The sequence below is a fragment of the Peromyscus californicus genome, unplaced genomic scaffold (assembly GCF_007827085.1).
Source record: "Peromyscus californicus insignis strain IS unplaced genomic scaffold, ASM782708v3 Scaffold_4__1_contigs__length_199733344, whole genome shotgun sequence".
Taxonomy (NCBI): Eukaryota; Metazoa; Chordata; class Mammalia; order Rodentia; family Cricetidae; genus Peromyscus; species Peromyscus californicus.
In genome coordinates this window covers 178932541-178956633 of record NW_026294562.1, presented here as the reverse complement: position 1 = coordinate 178956633, position 24093 = coordinate 178932541, and the positions used below count along the sequence as shown (strand labels likewise).

The 24093-nt window shown below is 40.6% G+C and overlaps 1 long non-coding RNA gene across 4 annotated transcripts in view; it reads right to left on the bottom strand.

The window, feature by feature from the left end:
- The window catches only part of LOC128094524 (uncharacterized), a 180374-nt gene that overhangs the window by 43452 nt on the left and 112829 nt on the right, over positions 1 to 24093 (bottom strand). For 2 of the 4 annotated variants that reach the window (XR_008212992.1, XR_008212997.1), the window contains one exon: positions 10474 to 22221. The exons of 1 other annotated variant lie outside the window; for it this stretch is intronic. This is a non-coding gene — a long non-coding RNA (uncharacterized LOC128094524). One more of the 4 variants, XR_008212995.1, reaches the window with a different exon arrangement.

Sequence of the window (24093 nt, the reverse complement as noted above, 5' to 3'; positions counted from 1 at the left end):
TGTAATACTTTAAATAATGTTCTCTGGGGTCTCAGGAATTAGAATGTTGGGTGGCTAGTTGGTGGCAGATTGAGGAGGCTTAGGAGGTGTAGTCTTTTTGAAGGTGGTGTTTTACTGGCCATGGGATTTGAGGTTTAAAAGCCTCACCATCATTCCCAGTGTACCTTCTGTACTTAGGTTTTGTGGTTCAAGATGGAGCTTCCAGCTCTTCCAGATGATGGATAAAAGGGTAGATTATTGAATCTACTCAATCTAGAATGATACCAAATTCAGAAGCTAGACAGATAATAGTTGAATCTCTGGCTTTTAAAAATGCTAATGCACAATGCAAAAGGATAATTCAGCTGTTAAAGGCAAGATCAGCACCCTTGGAGGAATGGATCTGAGATACAATTAATATTGAATCTCATGACCGTGATGATACTTGGATAGGAGAGATGATTTCCAGAGGTTTGAAGAAAAATAGTAATGTGAGATGTTTCAAATGTGGTTAAAAAAAAAAAGTCACCAAAAAAAGGACTGTAAACAGGCCATTCCTAGAAACAATGTTTTTTCAAAGAATAATCCCAACAGAATGCCCCTCCCTTCTGGAATATGCAGAAGATGTGGTAAAGGTAAACATTGGAGTAAAGAATGTAGATCAACAAGGGATAGACAAGGTAATCCTTTGCCTTTGCTGTTGGGAAATGTCCTGAGGGGCCTCTCACAGGCCCTCATGACAAATTTGGTTCACTCCTTTCCTGCCATCATGGAAGAAACCCCTTCACAGAGCAATTAAAGAACCTAATGCCTGTTGTAAGAAACCACACTGCTCTGGATGATAGAACAACTTTAGAAAATAAAACAAAAATTTAAGGAGAAACCATAAATCAAATTTGATAATGATTAGATTTGGAACCTCCCCAAGTTAGGGTTGGGGAAGGGTTTTGTTTTTGTCTTTTAGGAGAATGAAGACTAAGGAATCTGAAGAACACTAGATAAATGAGACATCTGAAGAAAAAGGACAAATCATCCAGAAAAAAATGTCCCAAGAAAAAAAGTAAATTGGCCTATTGGTATATCACCTATCTAACAGGATAAAATTTCTTAAGTCTTCCTAAATGTTTGTTTCTGCTGTTCTCTACAGGCATATAATACAAATGGTCTTTATGTAGTCCCAGTTCAATTAAAAACTAAAGGTAGCTTTGAAGTTGGAGCATGGCTCTCTCCTTCTCTAAACTCAAGCATGCTTGTTAAAAGGAAAATCCAGAATCTCTGTATCATATCAGAAGAGCCGTCTGATATGGGACAGAATAATATAGGACCAATATTAAGGGACTTTTCTATTGTCACTAATCTCATAATTCTTTGGTTCTATTTTGACTCTTTAAAATTTTTCTTAAGGTATGGATTTTATATCAAAATTTATAAGATTATATATATATATATTAAACTTTTGTCATGATAGTAATGGTCATATAGAGTACTAACTAATCCTAGAAAAAAAAGGCTTCATCTAGCTTCCTGTACACAATTTCAGGTTTGAGTCTCTATCAGTTTTCTGCAGGGAACCATGACCATGCCTAACAGTGATTTTGAAGTCTCCAAAAAAATGATGGGGCCCCACAACAATGATTCCATTAGGATGATGATAATACCACTAAGCTGACAAACACCACCCAAAGATCAGCTTTGGACTATAAACTGCTCAGGACAATTTTCAGATGGCTAGCTGAGATGATTCAGCCTCACAGACTACTCAAGCAAGGACTTGAGATAAGCCCTGCATTTTCCCATTATGCAGAGACCGGACAACAAATGATACAGCTAACTCTCCCAGAACTTGACAATTAACCCCAAAATTTTCTTTTCAGGATCCCCTAAAGATGCCTTTGCCCCCAGGCAGCAGGAAATAATTTTAAGAATATGACACCCACATTCCCAAGAGGTGGGGTAGGTGGTTTTGGTCTTTCAATGGGTTATGAATAATTGTGATTGTTTAGAATGGTTGGCTACAATTCTTATTTTAATGTTATTATTAATGATTAGGAAAAAGACTAAACAAAAGAGATTAGATTTGGGGTTCTTGTTTAAAAAAAGAGGATATAGATATAAGATAAAAGGTAGATTATTGAATCTACTCTGAAAAAAAAGATATAGAAATGATGGATAAAGGCTAGATTATTGAATCTACTCTGAAAAGAAAAAAAGCAAGAATATGGATATGATAAGATAAAAAGGTAGATTATTGAATCTACTTTTAAAAGACAACTACTAATTTTAAATATTTTACATTGGATTAGATTTTTCTATATTGTATACATATTATATATATTGATACAAATTTGAGATTGATTTTGTTAGAAAATACTGTACATATATTTCTAATCTTGTTTAAGGTATTGTACCTCTACAGTTTATTTAACAATGTAATGTAATTTTCTAGGCCTTGAAAGTTATTACCAACTATTTAGGATAATAAAGAAATGCAGGTTAGTAGTTAGTCATTACAATCGAACTTGTAGTCATATTAGGTGTATTTTCAAGGTCAAACAGATATATTTCAGATAGACAGGTCATCTTCAAAACACTTCAGAGATCTACAGAATATGGCATTTAAGATGTTTCAATTACATAATTTTTTTCTTTTTTTATGACAATGAGGCATGTCTGCTCCTGGCAGCACCAATCTACTTCAGAGAAGATGATGAGCACTGAAGAAACTCCTTATGGAGTTTACTTTCTTTGTGGCAAAAGTTAGCCATTGGGCAAGAAAGTACCCTTACGTGGACTGCTGACAGTATGCTGTCCAAATGGGACAAACAGGACACAAAAGAAAGGACTGCTGATCCTTCCAAGATAAGGCAGGACAGCCCTTCAGAGCAATCCTGCTTCACAGATGAATCTGTCAGATATGCTAAGCCTGTAGGCCGAAGATGGATGCCCCAATGTTGCAGAGAAACCTCAGGTGACTCTCCAGGCAGGCAGCTGTTTCTGTCATTCCTTACATTTTTTGGAAGTCACTTGTTTGCACTTCCTGTTTAACTAGTTAATATTATTTCCTTCTCAGGTCTCTAAGGGCGTTGAAGTTTACATAGTTATAGTTATAGTTTTCCTTGTTAATAAATTCAGAAAAGAAGCTTACTAAAGGGGTGTAAAGTGTATAAGTTTGAAAGACATCAAAAGGTAGTTTTTGGTTTGTAATACAAGTTAGGATAGAAAGTGAATAAGGTACATTTTGGACTCACCAAAATAGGATAGATAATGGAATATTTTTGCTGAACTTGTCAAATGCAAATGGACTAGATATTGTTGATGTATTTATTGCCTGTATATGTTGTATATAGTTATTATATTTATTGTATATTGTTTTTCTTATATTAGTTATATTTTCTTTTTTATTTTAGGCAAAAAAGGGGAAATGTGATATTTTATTTGTGCTCTAACAAATAAAAGCTTGCCTGGGGATCAGAGGAAAAAGCCAACCACTACATTAAATATAGAGGTCAGGCAGTAGTAGCACACATCTTTAATCCTATTACTTGGGAGGCAGAGATTGGTCTGGATCTCTGTGAGTTCAAGGTCACACTGGGCACAGAGCCAGGTGTGGTACCACACACTTTTAATCCCAGCACTTGAGATCTTATGTCTTTACTTGGGAAGAACACAGACCTTTAATCCCAGGAAGTGATGGCAGGAAGCACAAAGGTATATAAGGCGTGAGGACCAAGAACTAGAGGCCTTTTACACAGTTCAGCTGAGATCCCTTTTGGGTGAGGACTCACAGGCTTTCAGTCTGAGGAAACAGGATCAGCTGAGAAGTTGGGGAGGTAAGGTTGACTGTGGCTTGTTCTGTCTCTCTGATCTCTCAGTTTTCACCCCAATATCTGGCACCAGTTTTTTTTTAAATTATTAAGACCTTTTGAGATTCATATTACACCCAGCCACCTACTGCTTGCTGCCATGCTGTCCTGCCATGCTGGACTCTAACTCTCTGAACTGGTATGCCCAAACAACCCTTTCTTCTCTAAGTTGTCTTGCTCATGGTGTTTTATCACAACAATAAGAAAAGTAGTAACTAATACTATATATATATGTATATATGTATATATATGCATGTATGTATGTATATGTGTGTGTATATTTTTATTTTTATTTTCTTTCAAATCTCCAAATTGAGGAGAATGTGGAACATTCTCTCTTGCTGTCAGGTCCAGGTGAATAATGCTCTCTGCAGAAAATGAGAGCCACTAGGAATATCAACTTTTCTTCTAAACACATGGTAGGATTTCAAGAACATTTACCTATGCATCTTATTTAGAGAAATCAGATATGAAGGTGCCACTCCAGAGCAGAAAGCTGAGACTCAGTGTATGATTTAACATATTGCCATTTAATGATCCCTGCACTGTAGTAGCCATAGTTGCTTCAGATGTTGGTGGGAGAATTGTCATTCTGGGTCTATGAGGACAAACAGAGCAGGGTCCTCAGAATCCACAATTACAGGAAGCATTAACAGAAAATAACCCTTTGTTATTTTAAAGCAGGGAGATTCACAGTCCCCCTAGGATCTAGCTTATCCTGATTGACAGAAAATCTATTTGGAAACATCTATTTGGAATTTAAAACAGGAATACCTGCAGCTCTATGATTTTCTTTCTCTGAAATTTTTGCAATTTCTTTCACACATCTTCACTTTTGTATATGCAAGTGGAAAGCATGTGAGAAAGCACAGATTATGTAAGAGCAATGAAATCAGCATGAGAACACACCAACACAAGAACACATCAAAGGCGTCTTCATGTGTTTCTACTTTAATGATTGACAACTCATGGAAGGTCCACACTGTAGAAGAACAGATGGCCTAAAAAGAGAATAAAGCATATTTTATTGGCTAAAGAGAATAATCCCTCAAATACATTATAAAGAAGAGAAAGGCAACATGAAGAATAAAAACTATACCCCAACTTATTTGTGACATGTTCAATTTCTTTCATCAATGTTTTGTGGCTTTAGTATTATAGATCTCTGGTCTCCTTGGCTAAATTTATTTTATTTTATTGTAATTTTAAACAACATGGGATTTTTTTTAATTGTGTGCGTGTGTGTGTGTGTGTGTGTGTGTGTGTGTGTGTGTGTGTGTGTGAACATGCCACAGCACACGTGCAGAGGTCAGACAACAACCTGTGGGAGTCTGTTCTCTCCTCCCATTACCTGAGTGTTCAGGGAACTAAACTATCATCAGACTTGACAGCAAGGTCCTCTACCTACTGAGCCATCTCACCAACATAAACTTATCGTACTTTTAACAGTGATGATGCATAAGGTTATTTTCTTGTGGTATTGTGTGGGCGCTTCATTCTTAGTGTGAGAAAACACTACTGATTTCGGTATGTTGATTTTGTATTATGCCACTTTACTGAATTTGTTACCTGTTCTAACAGTGTTTTTCTGGAGTCTTTAGGATTGTTATCAGCAAGCACACACTTTCACATCTCACAGGTTGCATTACTAGTTCTTGCTAGCTGCTCTAGCTAGGATTTCTAACATCAGAAAGGGTGAGAGAGGCCAGGCTTCCTTGTTCCTCATCACAGAGAATACATTTTCTACTAGCCACTGTCGAACATGATGTTGACTGTGGGTTTATCAATATTTGGTCTCCATTGTATCTAAAGATACCCCTTCCATTCCAAACTGGTTAAGTTTGCTGTTGTTGGGGGAGGGGTATGTATTTATATTATAGAAAATTTCACAGGTTTAATAATATTTTATATTGATTTTTTGAGAATTTCATACAATATACAATGTATTTTTATTATATTCACCTACACTCTCCCCTCCTCCTATCCCAGGAAAGCATTCCCACATGTGTTCTCCCCAATGTTGTGCAAATATTTATTTTCAATTTATAGTTAGTGCTATCTGTGTATGCACGAGTGTAGGACTACCCACTGGAGCACAGGTAACCTACCAGTGACTGTAACACCAAAGAAAAAATGACTCTTCTTCCTCCTCAGCAGCCATAAATTGCCAATAGTTTTTCAGTTGGGGGTGGGTCCTCATGTTCTCCTCCTTTAACCATGCTAGAGTGTTGAGTGTCTTGATCCTATGCAGTGCAACAGCCATGTCATGTCCAGAAAATAGCATTCCACAGTACTCCTCTCCAGCCTCTGGCTCTTGGCTGGGGACTGCTGTAGATGTTCTGTTTAGGACTGAGCACTCACAGTCACTTATTCTCAGTACTTTGACCAGGCATGAGTTTCTGCATTAACCACTGCCTGCTATAAAAATAAACTTCTCTGCTCAAGGTTGAAAGCGGACCAGATTTATAACTATAAACATTTCAGTGGCAGCGAATGGCCTCTGTGATAGGTATTATTGTTTGTCCACTTAACTACATTTGGAATTAACCAAAATCCAAGCTGCTGGGTATAACCGTAAGGTATTTTTCTTGATTGGATCAGTTGAAGTGGGCCACACCTTCTGGTGGCAGCCTATATAAAAGACATGGAAGAAGAAAGTGTTTGCTCCTTGCCTGCTTGCATTTGCTCTCACTGGCAAGTCCATTTCTTCACTGTATTAGAACCCACTCTTCAGGATTCTGATGTATACTGAAGACCAGTCGAGATATTCAACCTCCTGGACTGAACAACTATTGAATACTTTGACATCCCATTGGCAGATAGCATTGTTGGAATAGTTGGCCATAGCCTATAAGCCACTGTAATAAATCCCATTTATCTGTAGAGAGATCATTCTATAAGTTCTGTGTCTCTAGAGGACCCTCACACATAGAAAGGCAGCACTAATTGGATTCAGTGGTTTATAAAAACATTCTTTGCATTTGAAAACAAGAAGAGGACACGAAGTTGAGGAGGGGACATGACCATGTAGAAACAGGATTATGGCCTATGACCACCCCACTACCTCCTAAAACTTCTAAGAGTAGATTTTAACATAAGACCCTTTCTCAAAAAACAAAACACCAAAAAATGTATAAAATGTATAAAAAGGATACATTTTAAATGTTCTGAACATACAAGAAACTGAGTAGATGAAGGAAGGATATGTGACCTATCTTGTTTTAATCTTCTTTACAATGTATATATTGTATCAATATATATCAATATATCAATACATTGCATTGCACCCTGTAAATATAATTATTTAACAAAGATAAAACAAAATAACAATTTTAAGAGGAAACAAAGGAAAACTGGAAGGCAAGCTTCCTTCTCTGCTTAAGAATCCACTTGCCCATCCATCTGTTCTTTCATTTATTCCTCCCTATTTCCAGTTATCCATGCCTCCATCTCTTCATTCATCCACCATGGTGAGATAAAAGTTAGACTAGAAAACAAATGAATCCTTTGCTTGGAAGGTTAGCTGAGATATTTCACCCAGAGGCCAAGAAACTGACAGTATATGATGTAAAAGGGGATTGCACCTGGGATATAGCCATGGTTCATTTACAAAAAATTATGGTACATCTCATCTTTAAAAAGGCTTGATAGGGCTGCTGCTGAGGGCCATATCTGGGCCCTACCACAGCCAGGGACTATGTTGATATCTGTGGCTCCTGATACCATGTCAGGGGTCTGGGCCACCACCTGGGGACACTCTGCAATGGGGACCATGCTGATCTCAGTGGCTTGCACTATCACCATGGGCCATGTCTGGGTCTGTGGCCCAGCAGCATCTAGGGTCTGAGTTGATGACCATGGTTCCTGTTGTCACAGGGGGCTGTGCAGATGCCCAGGGTCTGGACAGCCACCTAAGACTATGTTGGTGCCTGAGGGAGTGCCTTGCTGCCACTGGGGCCATACTGATCTGGGTGGCCTGTGCTGCCACAGGGGCCATAGTGATGTCCAGTCCCAAGCTGCTGCCGAGAGCCATGTCTGGGTCTATGTTCCTGCTGTAACTGGGGTCTGTGATAACATCCACAGCTCACGTTACCACAGGAGGGTCATAGGAACCATGCCTGTTGAAAATCCAAGGACCATGCTGAACCCACCCTGCCCGTCAATGGCCTTGGAATAGCTGGCACTGGCCCTCAATAGACACTGCAGCAGGAAAGCTGGTGCTACCCGCCATGGGAGGACTGGCCCTGACAGACCAGCTCAGCTACCATCCAGACCTACATCCTGGGCCTTGGATTGGCCCACCCTAAGATCTGCCCCATCTATGACCTGCTGGAGTGCATGAAAGGACTGGTCCTGCTGCACGATAGCCACAGGATCTCCATGACTCAGGGCAACTTGGAGAGGAGTTTCAGTGAGGGTCTAGTGATGATGGTGTGCCAGAAGCCTTGAACCAGACCTTTGCAATGAACATTTTGGGGGTGGGGCTGATTGGACAAAAGGGTGTACTTCGTGACACACAGCAGCTCCTGATGCCACTAGTGTAAATGAAGAGGTGTTGCAAAGACAGAGGACTGAGGTGTTTGTTTGTTTGTTTGTTTGTTTGTTTTAAATTAATTTGGGGGGCATGCTGTGGGGGTATATATGGAGAAGCTGGGAGGTGGGCAGAATTGGGGTGCATGATGTGCAATTCCCAAAGAATCAATAAAGAATTATGTTAAAAAAATTTTTAAAAAGGGGAGTGACTACATAGCCCAAGATGGAAGCCAATTCTCACTTTGAAGAAGCACAATCCCAGTGGAAATGGGAAACTTTGTCTCCACTCTTACCAAGCATTGTAAGGGATAAGTCCATACAACAGGAGACTGAAGATGTGAAGGCAATACAGACTCCATCTTATGGAAGGGCCACCATCTTAGACCACCTGCTGTGCTCAGTTCCAGGAAGGACCTCAGGAATGTGCCATGACCACTCGAACAGATACAGGGCAGTATACTCCTGCAGACATTCAGTCTGTGGTTTATGACCCTTGAAGATATCCAGATAATCCTACTGAGCAGCCCAGATAATCCTACTCAGCAAGTTTTTGTTCCCCACCGAAAGTACAACCCAATAGTTTCAAATGTGGTTTCATGCCAAAATTCTACACCAATAGTTTCAAAAATCATCTTGCCCCATATCCCTTCTACCCAATCCCAAGTTGCCAAAGCATGTAATTTCCCAGGTTGTGGTTTTTCCCTATAGAAACTCTCTACACCTGGGCCCGCCACCACTGCAGCATTTTCCTCCATCTGCAGTATGGTGGCCCAGGTTTGAAACTGACAATAAAAGGATCCTTATGTGCTTGCATTGGAAATCGGCTCCTTGGTGGTCTCTAGGGATTTCTCAAAATGGGTACAACTAGGGAGCCCACCACAGTGTTAGAGCAGCTGTGATGAAAGGACCAGAATCCGCACAAAATATGCCAAGACCAAGTTCTCATCACAAAAGAGATTTATTTGCCCCAGAGGGACAAAGGACAACCTCTGGATAGAGAGGAGACAGATGTGACCCATAGACAAATGGCAGTTTATAAAGGGAAAAGGGGAAACCCTGTGTTAGGATGAGTTGGTTAATTTTGATTGGGCATGTTAATTAGGTGAGCCAAAACAGGGTTTTTGATTGCTGGACTTCAATACTTTGATAACTGGACCTTGGTAGTGAGCCTCAGGCAGAGGAAGTGGCCAAATAAGGGGATAGAACTTGGGGGCTAGCTTTAGGAATGCAATCTAATGGTTAAGTTAGAGGGTCAAAGGCAAACCCTGTTGGTGACCTATTTGTCATGCTCAGGCCTAGTTTGCCATATTTGAGTCTGCTAGAACACTTCAGATGAGTCTCAACTCTTCCGAGGTTCCCTCCCAAACTCTAGCCTCCCTGCTTCTTCTTCTAGCCATGGAGGCAGGGACCATGGAGTCCCTGCTCCTGCAGTTTCTCTGGATCCTGCCTATGTCATGTGGGTAGACCCCACACAAACCTCTTCAGATCTGCTGATGGGTCACTGCAGTGTCTTCAGCTGAGTCTTCATCAACAGGACTCTCACATACCTGGCCAACAGCTGGGACCTGGGGCTGAGAAGGTAAGCAATAAACAGACTCCCATCTCTCCCTCTTCCAAGTTACCTATCTGATGGGGAAATGGAAATGAGGCAGAAGTCTCCTGCACAGGCTCCCAGGTCACATCTGCAAACACACAGAGCTTCAGCCACAGGGAAGGAAGAGGCTCTGATGTGAACTAAGCTGCCGGGTCAGAGGATCATTGTCTCAGGGGAGAGGCTTCTCTGTCTTAGAAAGCTGAACAAATGTCCTCTGAGGACGAAGGAGGGTCAGGAGGAAGCCTCTGAGAGACACAATGCATTAAAGTGAAGAGGTCAAAGCAGCAAAGGCAGCTGCTCACAGCCGGGGGACTCACACTGGACACTATGACAAGTTACTCACTTTTTTACTCTGCTGATTACAAACAGTGCTTCATTTTGCCCTTGGTTATACTGGATTTTCATTGCCATTGCAAAGACATGAGAAACTTCTGGTTTGAGTGTCACCATCCAAGGTAATTGGGGTCCATGGTGCAAAGCTGCTCATCTCCTAGTGACCAGGAAGCAGAGAGATAGAGAGGGGCTATGATGAGCCCATAGGACAACCTGCCCCCATCAGTCTCTCTCCTCCAACCAACACCTACTCTGAAAGTTTCCATCCTTTCCCAGTAACACCATCAAATTACGAATCCATCAGTAGATTCTGCCCTCCTGAATCATCCCTGGGAATACCACAGACACACCCAGAAGTGTCTTTTAATTCAAGTAAGTTGACAGTTGAGATTAATCATGGCATACCTAGCAAACACTCTTGAATCAACATTACAGCTACTTTAGGTGTGCACATGTGTGCGTGTGTAAACTATTATGACAAGCAGCAAATTGGTAATTGCAGCCATCTAAGAACATACACAGGGCAGATTTACAGGATTAAGGACCGGAAAAAGTTAAATTTAGGTAATGCCTCAATTTTTGTTCTGTTTTCTTCATTTGCAAATCACTACCTTACCCAGCCCTCAATATTAGCAATCTCCAGCTTGAGGCCACATTCCAAACTCCGCCCTCAGCATGCCAAGCAGAGGCCCCTCCCCCCCAGAGCTGCTCTCTCTAGACCTTGCCACTCATAAAGCCCAACAAGGGTCAGTCTGCCCCAGGGCTGCTCAAGACTATGCCTACAGGGTTTTTAAGACCTGGTCACCAGACCTGCAGTGTGATTTTCTCTCCTGCCTTTCTGAGAGTCACCTGGGGTTGCTTTGGTCTGTTTATTAAACCTGAACTTGTTAATTCAGCTTGATTGGCTTATTATATCAGTGGAGGATACCCAATAATCAGGGATCCAATACTTATCACTCATATCCTACCCACAGGGTATGTGTGTTGGTGCCTGTGGACACCATAAGAAGGTGTTGCATTCTCTGGGTCTGGCATTGCAGATGGTTGTGAGCTGCCATGTGGGTGCTGGGACTTGAACTTGGGTCCTCTGTAAAAGCAGCCAGTGCTCTTAACCACTGAGCCATTTTTCCAGGCCCCAACCCTGGTATTCTTTAGACTATGTCTCAGATTTAAAAATTAAAAGCACCAAGAAAAAATTCAGTTCTGATAGGCAGTTAACTGAACTCAGCCTCTGAGCAGCCCCAGGCTGGGGAAGTGCTTGTGCTCCATCTACACTTGGTCCTAATGCCCTGAGAGAAAGCATTACAGTTTCCAGATTATTTTTCCCATAAGTCATTTAATAATATTTTCTGCTCCTAATGACTATTATGACAAGCAGCAAATTGGTAATTGCAGCCATCTAAGAACATGCACAGGGCAGATTTGCAGGATTAATGACCGAAAAAGTTAAATTTAGGTAATGCCTCCCAGTTGACAGTCAGTCCTGCACTCAGGTCTAGTTGAATTTGCCTCCAGGGAGAGAAAAAAGGCAAGTAAAGCTACTAATGTGGAGGGTCTGAGTAAATTTCTCTGTAGCTCTCTGACTCATGTTCTCTCTCTCTCTCTCTCTCTCTCTCTCTCTCTCTCTCTCTCTCTCTCCCTCAATTCTCTCCTCCCTTTCTTCCTCCTCTCTCCATCTCTTATTTCTCCCCCCTTCCCATTCTCTTCCTCTCCCTCTCTTCCTCTCCTCTCTCCATCTCTCTTTTTCTCCTCTCCTCCTCTCCCTCTCTCCATCCCTCTCCCTCCTTCTCTTCTCCCTCTTCCACTACTCCATGTATGGTGATTATTCTTATACAGTCTGCATAGATAAAAAGAGACAGTTGTTGGGGTCAAGGCTGAGTCAAGCAGCTTCCACAGAGCTGTATCTTCCATGGCAGTCAGATGCTAAAAATCCTCATGGGAGGTGGTAGTTGCTATGAAAATGGCCTTTGAAAATGTCCAGCGGATGCTGGAATAGCTTCTGATCCTCCAGCAAAGCACCAGCATTTTGGTTTGTATTTAGAAGCTACTTTGCACATTAAACAAAAAGATTCCAATGCAAAGTCACCCTCTGCTCAGCCAGGGGCTGGCACAGCAAGGGGGCTGTTGCAGATTACCCTAGAAGAAGGAATTTGAGGGTTTCTTTCCAGACCCCTGGGTCTTCCCAAACTGACAGGAGTCACTGGTGGAGCAGCTCACTGTGTTTACACTTCTTTCCTTCTTCCTCTCCTTCCCTCCTCCCCTCCAGCCCCCAGTCTGCTCCAACTGTAAGTTAACAATATATAAAAAAGCATCATCGATCAGTTCAGTGTCAAAGACCAGGGAGTTATCTCCTTGGCAGCATCTTCCGCTGAGAGGGTGGCTTTGAATGGAGAAGCAGTTATCTGATACAGGTCCAGGAAGAAGGACTGTGCTGCTTCAACAAATATAAGAAGAAAAAGAAGAAGGAGAGGACTTGCTGCCTACATCTGGACACCTAGCTGTTGGGTGTACAGGGCAACATGGCTGCCTTCCCACCTATCCAGACTGCAACTGCAAAGCCCTGGGTAAGTTGAATCTGTCACCCTTGAGAACTGAACCCTGTGACATGGCTGTATGTTAGAAAGTTACCACAAACACTGGACTGCTTACAGCTTTGGCTTTAACTTTTCTTGAAACAAAATGGTTTTTAAAGACTATTCTAATAGGACAAAAAGGGAGAGCCTACGTTGTCTTGACTGTCAACAATCAGACTGAGAGACAATTAAGGTAGTCAGGCTCAGCTCTTGTGAGTCTGCAGGGATGCTTCAGAGAGATGACTGAGGTGTGGAACAGCACCTGAGTGGGAAAGACCCACCCCAGTGTGAGCAGCACCATGGGAGCAGGAAGGTGATATGCATAGGCGTGCCCTCTCTCTCATTCTTTCTGTGTCTGGTTTACCATGAGCTGAGCCACCTAGCTCCACCCCACTCCTTACCACCCTGCCTTGTCTCTCCATAGGTCCAAAGGCAAAGGAGCCAAGCAGCCACAGATGAAAATTCCTGAAACTGTGGCTAAAATAGATTCCCTCTCCTAAAGCTGTTTTTCTCAGGAATTTTGTCATTGCAAAGAAAAACTGACTCATTAAGGGCACATCTCTGAGCCACAGACTTAAACTTAAGTCCAAATTTTATTGATCTGCTACATGTGCTTTGTCCAAGCCAGTCTTGTTGAGCCACAGTGCCATGCTGCTGTATATTATGGACATTTTTCGAGTTCTACCCAGCTCTGACCATTGTGAACTCTTTCAGAGGCTTAGTTAATTTAAGCATAATGCCAAAATATGCAAAGAATATACACAAATTTAAGTAGAAAAGTAGTTTACCCATTTCACTACTAAAAGTCCAGTAACCAATGAAGAGGACGGTAAGGAGTGAGGACAAAGCTAGAAGGCACTTAGGACAACAGCAAAATGACAGAAGTCATTTGAACTGTTATCAGTGTAAGTATTAAACTCTCCTGTCAAAACGTACAGCTGGAACTGCACACAAGTTACAGTGGCCAAGAGATATGCCACTATACTGGCTAGTTTTATGTCCACAAGCTAGAGTCACTGGAGAGTAGGAAGTTTCAACTGCGAAAATGCCTCAATCACATCAAGCTACAACCAGACTTGTAGGATATTTTCTTAATTAGTGATTGATAGGGGAGGGCCCAGCCCATTGTGGGTGGGGCCACCCCTGGGCTGGTTGTCCTGGGTTCTAAAAGAAAATAGACTGAGCAAGCCATGGAGAGAAAGCCAGTAAGAAGTATCTCCTTAGGGCTTCTGCATCAGCTCCTGCCTCCGGGTCTCTGACCTGCATGAGTTCCTGCCCTCACTGTTTTGATGATGAACTGTCATATGAAAAAGAGCGCAGAATAAGTCCTTTCTTCCTCAAGTTGCTTTTGGTCGTGGTATTTCATCACAGCAATAGTAACCCCAACTAAGACAGATACCTACAAAGGCTCCTGCTAGATCCAAAGACACAAGAGGGCTGATGGTGAAATGAAGTGAAAAGATGTTTCTTAGGAACCAAAGGGAGCAGAGCCGTACTTCAAACAAAAGCAAACCTAAGTCAAAAAGTTTATGAGACAGAGAAGAACACAGCATACTAATAAAAGGTTACATGTACCAAGAAACATTGCAATTAAAATGTGCATACACTGATATTACCAGGAAAACATAGGAAGCCAAGGTTGACAGGACTGAAGGAATGTAAAAGAAATGTAACACAATAGCTGGAGTTTTCAATATTTTATTCTTCTTTTAACATTATTTGTTTTTAATTTAAAGTTTTTAAAATTGTTTTGATAATTTCTTACAGGACTACTATATTTACATCATGTCTACCTACCCTTCCCTCTCCCACTTCCAACTCTTCCCACTTCCCTCCTCAAGTTCATTACTTCTTATCTGATTATTATTGTGACAGATGTATGCACGTATGATATTTATATGCATTGTCTTAGTCATTGTTCTGCTGCTGTAAAAGGACACCATAACCAAAGCAACTTTTATAAAATAAAGCATTTAATTAGGGGTTTGTTTACAGTTTCAGAGGGTTCATTATTACATTATCATACAGAAAGCTGACAGATATGGCAGTAGAGCAGTAGCTGAGAGCTACAACCTGATCCACAGGCAGAGAAAAAAGATACTGATCCTGATGTGGGTTTTTGAAACCTTAAAGCCCTCCCCTGAGTGACACACCTCCTCCAACAAGGCCACACCTCCTAACCCTTCCCCAAACAGTTCCAATTTGGGATTAAGCATGCAATATGTGAGCCTATGGGGCCCTTTTCATTCAACTCTCCATATGTATTTAGTGTTGCTCTTAAGTATATATGTCCCAGGAGACCACTTGGTATTGGATAACCTGTCAGAAGGCTGGTTCCTAGAAAAAACTGATTCTCTCAGCAGCCAATGATTGCCTTTTCTTCACATAGGCCTTGTGAGATTTCCTCATCCACAGTGACATGCCAATTGGAGATGTCATTATGCAGAACTTAAGATTTCATAGACACAGCTTCCCTATCATGTCTAGAAGATACCATCATGCGGCAGATGTCCTAGTCCTCTGGATCTTACAATCTTTCTGCCCCTTCTCTTACATTTTCCCCTGAACCTTGGGTATGTGGGTTGCACTGCAGATTTAACACCTAACTCTTCATAGTGGGTAGAACAAACATAAGATAGGTGAAGAAATTCAGGTCTCAAGCCACAGTGACCAATAGAACATTTCTCCAACAGCCCAGTATACATTTTTCTCAAGCGTATGTAGAAGATTTTTAAGGAACCACCATAAGTTTGGCCACAAATTCTCAATAAATTTTGAGAGATAGAAATCACAGAAAATATTTTTTCTAACCACAGCAGTAAGAAGCCAGAAATCAATAATAGGAGGGAAAGCAGTAGCTTTATGGCTATAAACATTGCCACGAAAACCAAGGAGGACATCAAATCATCAGCCTAATTTTACCACTTCAAGGAATAAGAAAAAGGGAAGAAAAATCTAAACCCAGAGCTGGCAAAAGGAAGGGAATGATAAATATCAGGGCAGAATTAATGCACACACTAAAAGATCACACACTGTGTCTAAGTAGGGCTTATTCCTAAAGATAAGAATGATACAGGAGATGAACGTCTGTCAGTGTAATATGCCACATTCCAAGAGTGAAGGGAATGCTTCACGGCAATCTAAATGATATGTGAAGGTACTTAGAAATTCCTATAGTTTGCATGATTAAGACATTAATAAAGGGCTGGAGAAATGGTTCAATGGTTAAATGTACATAATGTTCTGTAGAGAGGACCCTCATTTGTTTCCCAGAATCCATGATGAGCAGCTCACAACTACCTGTAACTCCTGCATTAGGGGCCTCCACAGGCAGCTGAACTCATGTGCACATACCCGTAAATAGATACACATAAATAAAAATAAATCTTTTAAAAAGACACTAACAAAGTAAGATTAAAAGGACATAATGAAATCTACATATGGAAAAAACTCATAAAATATCATGTGAAATGCTAAGAGCTCTGCCTCTCATGACAAACACCATTTGACAGCAGCAACAATGAGGTAGACAAAGTTAAAGAAATTTGTTCACCAAGAGACATTATCAAGGCCTGGGGCATAACTCTGTGGTCGAGTGCTTGGTTAATGTGTAAAAGACATTGGGTTCCATCTCCAGCACCACAAGGAAGAGAGAGGGGAGGGGAGGAAGAAGAAAGAAAGAAAACAAGGAGGAAGAGATTATCAACAAGTAAAAAGTCAATTCACAAAATTACAAAATGCAAAAACATTTTATGAGTAACATGTCTGAGAAGAGATAAATATTAAGGAAATATAGAGAACTTAAAAAGTCCACTATATTTTTTAAGACTGGTTCAAAAACGTGCTAAGGACTTGAATAGACATTTTTATCAGAAAATTATACCAAAGTAGACCAATAAACAATGAAAAGATGCTGAATATGACTAACCATTAGGAATGTAAGTCACAGGATGTAGAGAAATCCGGACCTTTCTGCGACAGGAGAGACAACAACCATTCTGCTGACAGATGGTGGGCGCCATATCTGATCCAGCAACTACAGTTCCATGGAAAAGAAAATAGCCTTAGTCACCAAAGTTAAAACAGGGCCAGGTGTGTTGAGATACACCTGGTATTCCAGCACTCCAGATCAGAAGTTCAAGGCCCAACTGTGGTGACATTGAGAGCTAAAAATGCCACTTTGGGCTAAACAAGGCAGAGAGAGAGAGGCAAAATGTGCAACCTATATATGCTGACAGTGGGTAGATGAACAGTACATGCTACATATAGATGTTTGTCAGCTTTCTGTTACTATGCCAAATGCCAAAGTTAACTAGTTCATAGGAAGAGAGTGGGTTTTTTAACTTTCAGTCCTTGACTACTTGGTTCCATCACTTTTGGGTCTGTGGTAAGTTGGCCTTTGTGACAGTGGTACATGGCAAAACCATTCACCTACAGTTATGTACAAAAGAGATGAAGAGGAAGAGGATGGAGTCCCAGTATGCTCTTCAAGGGCCTGCTCTCAGTAGACAGAAAGTCTTCAACTTCATACCTCACACTACTGTCCAAATGGAAATTAAGCTTTTGGGTAGCATACCAAATCCGAACTGGAGCAAGAGTGTAATGTCACTCAGCCTTAAAAAGGAAGACGATTCTAACATATACAATAGCACTGATGAAACCTGAGTGTAGGAGGCACAGCTCAGAGAAAGCATTTGAAGGAACCAGGCTTGTTAAACACATGGACCTATTTTCTTCAAGGGAAGGAAATTTCTGATGCCTGGTCACTTGAAAGGTGGGAGTGGATTTTTTCTAACAACCTGGTGATCTGTTTGCTATGATAAGGTGCTAGTCTTCCTGAATCTCCCCATACCCTGAGCATTGTCTAAGCACTTATCCTGAGCTTAGTTTCTCAGTGAAGGGAACCCAACCTTATGGAAGATATCCCATGTACTTTGCATTCTCCATCAATAGAATTTATCCTTATGCTTATTACAAGTACTTCCTCTTTAGGCCCTTACTCTGAACACTGTTTATAGAATTCATTCTTATTGTAAAGGCCACAGGTGCTTAGCTACTTTGCAAGGGAGTTCCTCTGTAGCTATGCCTAAAGCTTTGTTGTGAAATTTGCTGTGTGGAAACCTCTTTTTAAAGTTTTACTGTGCTTAAATGTGAGGTCAGACTATAGAAGTTTTGACCCAGCACCTGCAAAAGTGGTGCTGACCCAAGTTTCATTCGTCACCTATTGTGGATCATTTCCTTGCTAGTCATTATGCTTGCAGGATCCCCAACACCTGAGGATATTGTGCAAAGTAAAATAAGGCATTTATTTATAAAGAGATGATCTGATTCCACTTACATGCAAAGTCAAAGTCTCAGAGACAGTGAGACAATAGTTGCTAAGGGTGAGTTAGATTCAGAAAGCAATATACAAAGCTAAAAGTTTGAAAAATTAGAAACAATGAAACACAACAATCTGAGGAGCAAAAATATAATGATTGAGTTGAAAAATTCAATAGACAGAACCTATAGCAACAGGCAGCGTCTATAGCATCAGGTACCTTCTATAGCAACAAACACCTTCTATAGTAATGGATAACATTAATAGACTCAGAAAAGAATCAACAAGCATAGAGACAGAGCATCTGAAATCACAGTTAGAAGAAAAACTAATTTTAGTATGGGGACAGATTCCAGAATTCAAACATAGGAAATGAAGGGCTTTCCAACAAAATCAATAAAAAAGGAGTTCACCAGAACACACAATAAGTAAATTATTTTTTTTAAAGCAAAAGATCTGGAGGGGTGGCTTAGCTGCTAAGTAGTCCTGCTGTTCTTGCAGGAGACCTGGCTTTAGTTCCCAGCACATGGTACTCACATGGCAGTTCTCAACCACCTCAAACTCCAGTTCCAGAGGATCTGATGCTCTCTTCTTGTTTCCTTGGATACTGCACACACATGGTGTACAAACACACAAAACAAAGCAAATAAAATCTTCAAAAAATAAAAAAAACAAGTAAAAAAAAATCTGAGCACAACAGAGGATAGAAGCAGATCACAAACCAGCAAGTACTAACACAACCTACATGCGTTTCTCAGCAGAATGACTCCCAGGTCAAGAGGAAGTAGGAATAAATATTCAACATGATGAAGAGAAAAGCTGGCAAATGAGAATGCTTTATCTAGCAAGCCTACCTTTCAAAATGGAGGAAGACTAAGAGAGGTCTTCGCGACTAGATTTACCTTACAGGAAGTGCTACAGGGAAATCTTTAAGCTGAAAACAAAGATTACTCATTAATAACAAAAACATAAAGGCATAAAGCTGAGCAGTGTAAGTAAAGCAGTTGTACTCAGACTGCCCAGGACCATGATGTGTGCAGCAACTTTATCCCCAGTACAGTGGTACAGACAAGAATGTCAGTATCAACTGCAGCCAAAATAAACTGACAAGGAATATACAGAAGAGCATGTAAATCCTGACAGCCAAACTGTAAGATATATGAGAATATAAGTGTAGAGTTGCTGTTTGAAAACCAGGTTTAAATTATTATGGGTTTGAAATAGACTAAGTATAGGATGTTCCATGGAAATATCACAAGGGAAAAATCTTTAGCAAAGCATAAAGTAAAAACGGAAATGATTCAAAGCATACCATTACAGAAAACCATCAAACCACAGAGGAAGATAACAATAAAAGACCCACAAGCAACCACTTAACAAAGCAGTAGCAGCAGTAAGTGCTTACCTTTAAATAACTACCTTAAATGTAAATTGATTAAATTCTCTTCTTAAAAAGACATAGAGTGGCAAAATACAATGATGAATAGACGAACTCATCAAGAATATATAGCAATTATAAATGCACACACACACAAAAATAAATATGGAAAGATTTAAAGAGACATAGGTAGTAATAAAGAAAGAGTGAGGAATTTTAACACCCCACTTTCAGTGAGGGAAAGGTAGGATTTGGACAATTTAAACTAAGTGGGTACAAGAGACACACACAGAACATTCCCATGCAAGAACAGCAGAATGCATGCTCTTCTCCAGCCCTCATGGAATATCCTTCTGGACAGATTCCATATGGGTATGCAAAGCAAGTCCTGTAAAATTTAAGAAGACTGAGATTATATCAAATATCTTTTCTGCTTACAATGATATGAAATTAGGAACTGATATCAAGAACTTTCAGAAAATTCATAAAATGGGTGAAATTTTAAAAAATTACTCCTGAACATTTAACAAATGAAAAGGAAACTTAAAAGACATCTTGAGATGGCCATCAAAGAAAGTCCCGGGACCTGAATATTTCATGACTCAATTTTACCAAACATATAAAGAACTGATGGCCTCAAAGCTTCCAGAAACATGAAAAGGATGGAATACTCCAAAAAATGTGTTGGCTACAGCAAAAGCAACAGTTTAAAAAAAAAGATTTATTTTATCTTAAGTGTATGAGTGCACTTATGTGCCTGTGTGTATATAAATAAATGCACAATGTGCATGCAAAAGTCAAAGAGGCCAGAAGAGGGCATCAGATCCCCTGGAACTGGAATTACAGATGGTTGTGAGCTGTCATGTGGAACTGGGAACCTAATCCATGTCCTCTCCAAGAGCAACCAGTGCTCATAACTATTGAATCATCTCTGCAGCCCATAGAGGTAGAAGAGGGAAAATTCTAATAATGTGATAGTAATAAATGCCCACACAAGCCAAGAATTAAGAATGCCAAATAAACATGAATACTCAAAACATTAGAAAAAGAATAAAATAAGCCCAAAATTAGTGGAAAGAAAAGAAGAGTGGAATTAAATGAAATCAAGACCAGGAAAATCATCTAAAATGAAGAAGAAAAAAATTAAATATTGGCTTTCTGAAAACATAAACAATAATGAAAACTTTGACTAAGAAAAAGAGAGGACTGGAACAAGTAAAAGCACAAATGATACCATAGCACCAGCAGAGATCGACACATTGAATAATCTAGAACAACCAGGTAAGTTCCTAGACACATACAATCTGACTGCACTGCACCCTAAAGAAAGAAATCCGGGAAGAACAAATGAGGAGATTGCATTGGCAGCAAAGGCACTCCACAAAGAAAAGCCTAAGATCTGATAACTTCATGACTCAATTTTAACAAACACAAAGAACTAATAGCCTAGAAGTCTGTCAATATTTGAATAGGGAGACATACTCCTAAACTCTAAAAGAGGCCAGAATGACCCCAACACCAAAACCAGGCCAGGATTTTACAAGAAAAGAAAATCACAGACAGTAATATTAATAAACATAGATGTGAAAGTCCTCAAGGAGAAACTAGTAAGTCAGATTCAATAGCACACTGGAGAGAGAGACAGAGACACAGAGACAGACACACAGATTCTGTCAGAATTTTTTAATTTCTTAGAAGCAAACTCTTACTCATATTTCTAAAAAATTTAAACCATATAATATAGTAGTGTATTGAGATATAATTTGTATACACTGAAATGCAACTATTTAAGTACACAATTTCATGAATTTTAAGAAATACTCATATGGAGCAATGTCTGCTCTTACAGAGGACTGGGGTTTGATTCTCAGCACCCACATGGCAGCTCACAACCATCTGTAACTCCAGTTTCAGGGTATCTGACACCCTTTTCTGGTTTCCATGGGCACCAAGCATGCACCTGGTTCACAGACATGCATGCAGGAAAAACACTCATACACCTAAAATAAATTAACAAGTTAATTAATCTTTAAAAGGCAACCCCTATATAAGCACAGCTACCATATAGACACAGAAAACTCCTTTGCAGCCTTTGCAGTCTGTATGCTCATGCCCCACCTTAGACTTCCACTCTTCAGACATCTCAGCTTCCTGTGGCCACAGTCAGATTTCATATGAATGGGCTGAGGCAGAGAACTCCCTCACATCATCTGCACACACTGGTGTGCCTGCAGTACACGATCTATGAAGTTCATCCCTGCAGCTGGATTTGCTATGAATTCAGTTTCTCTCCCTTTCCACCACAGTGACTACTGCATTAAATAGACTCACTTCTTAAGACAACCCTCAAACTCAGGCATGTAGCTTAAGCCTATAACGTTAGCACCCAGGAGGCTGAGGCAGGATTGTGAGTTTGAGGCCATCTTGAGCTACATAGTGAAACTCTCAATAAAAATGATTAGTACAGAGCTGCAGAGATGGCTCCACAGTTCAAAGCATTGGCTGCACTTGCACAGAACTGGGGTTTAATTACAGCATTTACACAGCAGCCCACAACCATCTGTATTTCCAGCTCCAGGGGAATCTGACACCCTCTTCTCACCTTGGAAGGCACTGCAGGCTCATGATGCGCACACGCAGGAAAACACCTGTACACATGAAATACAAATAAATCAATCTTAAAAATTAAAAATTAGTACCAAATTCTGCATTCTGTAAGATGCAGGAAGAAAGAAATGCCGGCATCCGATAGGTTGTGCCTCCCCATAGCATTTTAGGAAGAATGGGTATAAAAGTGACTTCAAGCGAATGCACAAACAGCCAGAGTCCCTCGGTTCATTTTATTTCAAGTTCTTAGGTTAATAAAAGCTTAATTTACAGTGTGGACTGTTTTTTTATATTTCCTTGTAATTACAGAAATTATGCAACTGCAGTACTCAGAGGAACTAGATGGGGACTTAATGTTTTTTCTATTTAAGTCTTTGACAAATACAATGGAGCCATGGTACTATGTTCTTTCCCATGTAGTTGTTGGGTTTTGTTTTGCTTTGTTGTAGTTTCTGAAGGCTGTAGTTTCTGAAGTGTTCCATGTCTTCTTAATCCTTCTTTCCCCCAAGAATAAACCCAATCACGTTGGCCAGAATCTTTCTCCACCACCTCTTCCTCTTCCTCACTCTTACATCTGTCATCTCAGTACACACTAAGCTGAGGCAGGAGGATCATGATTTGTATGACAGTCTGTGCTATAAAGTGAGATCCTACCTTAAAAAAAAATCTAAGAAGAGCTGACAAGATGACTCAGAGGTTATGGGCGCTGGCTGCCCTTCCAGAAAGAACCCTGGTTCAATTCCCAGCACCCATGTGGTAGCTCACAACCATCTATAACTCCAGTTCCTGGGAGTCTAATGTCTTCTTCTGGTCTCTAGAGACACTGCATGCAGATAGTGCACATTCACACACACAGAATAAAAATTGAAAAATAATAAATAAATCAATAACAGGCAATGTAGGCTTTTACGTGTCTAGTTCCTGTATGTTAGCTTCCTTTAGACTTCATCCGTGTCTTGTGCCTTAACACAGTCTAAACCTCTAACTCATTTTGCAAGTAAGAGTTTTCAAGGACCCTGTCTGCATCTAAATGTCACATTTCAAAACATGCCATGAACTAAAAGGACACATGCTTCAAAGCTAGGACTTCTAATATGGATTCTGATTGACCTCCTCTTAATTAAGGTCTTAAATTGTGCACACTGGTTCGCTGGGCCAGGCTTTCAGAAGAAAATGCTCACTTAGCTGTTTGAAACAGCAGGGTGTTGTTCCTAAATGGCTTTGAAGAAGCTTCAAGAATAGACTTAATGTTTTGCAGATGCTACCAAAACAAGGGGATGCGCCAGCAAGGATGAGGAAAAAAAATGTCTGCTCCAAACTAACCTACAGTTGACCTGCTGGTGCTATGATTTAAAAGGAATGTGAGTGAGCAGAGGAACTGCAGGTTTGGGAGTGACAGTAAAGAGGGCATCAAGCTAGTGACAGATGATGTAAAACAAGGTAGCCAGAAACAGGACAATCCCACATCCACAGGGAGCCCGCTTTCGGCGCTGACAGAGATCATGGGAAATGTGGCTGCCCCTTATGCTTCCTTTGGGCTGTGACAAGACCACCCTCACCTCCCTCCAGCAGAGATTGCCATGTCTCAGATACAGGTCACTATATCAGCTCCTGAGGCAGACTAGCATTTGTTGTGCCATGATTGTCAGTGGCAGCCTGGGACTTCATGTCTTTATCCCCACCATGAGTTCTGTCAACAAGAATCACAAATGGGTGTTTCTGATACCATGTCCAGCTTGATGAGAGTGAACCCGAGGCACAGTTTAGTGACTAATGGGGTGGAAATCTTAAAGATGAAGCAACCATATATGGGGCTGGATTTTTAAGGACTGACATTGCCAATGGTTAGTTGTGTAGTTTTGACCTGGAGTTTGGATCATCCTGTATAGAGTATCCAGGCCCATGTGAATTTT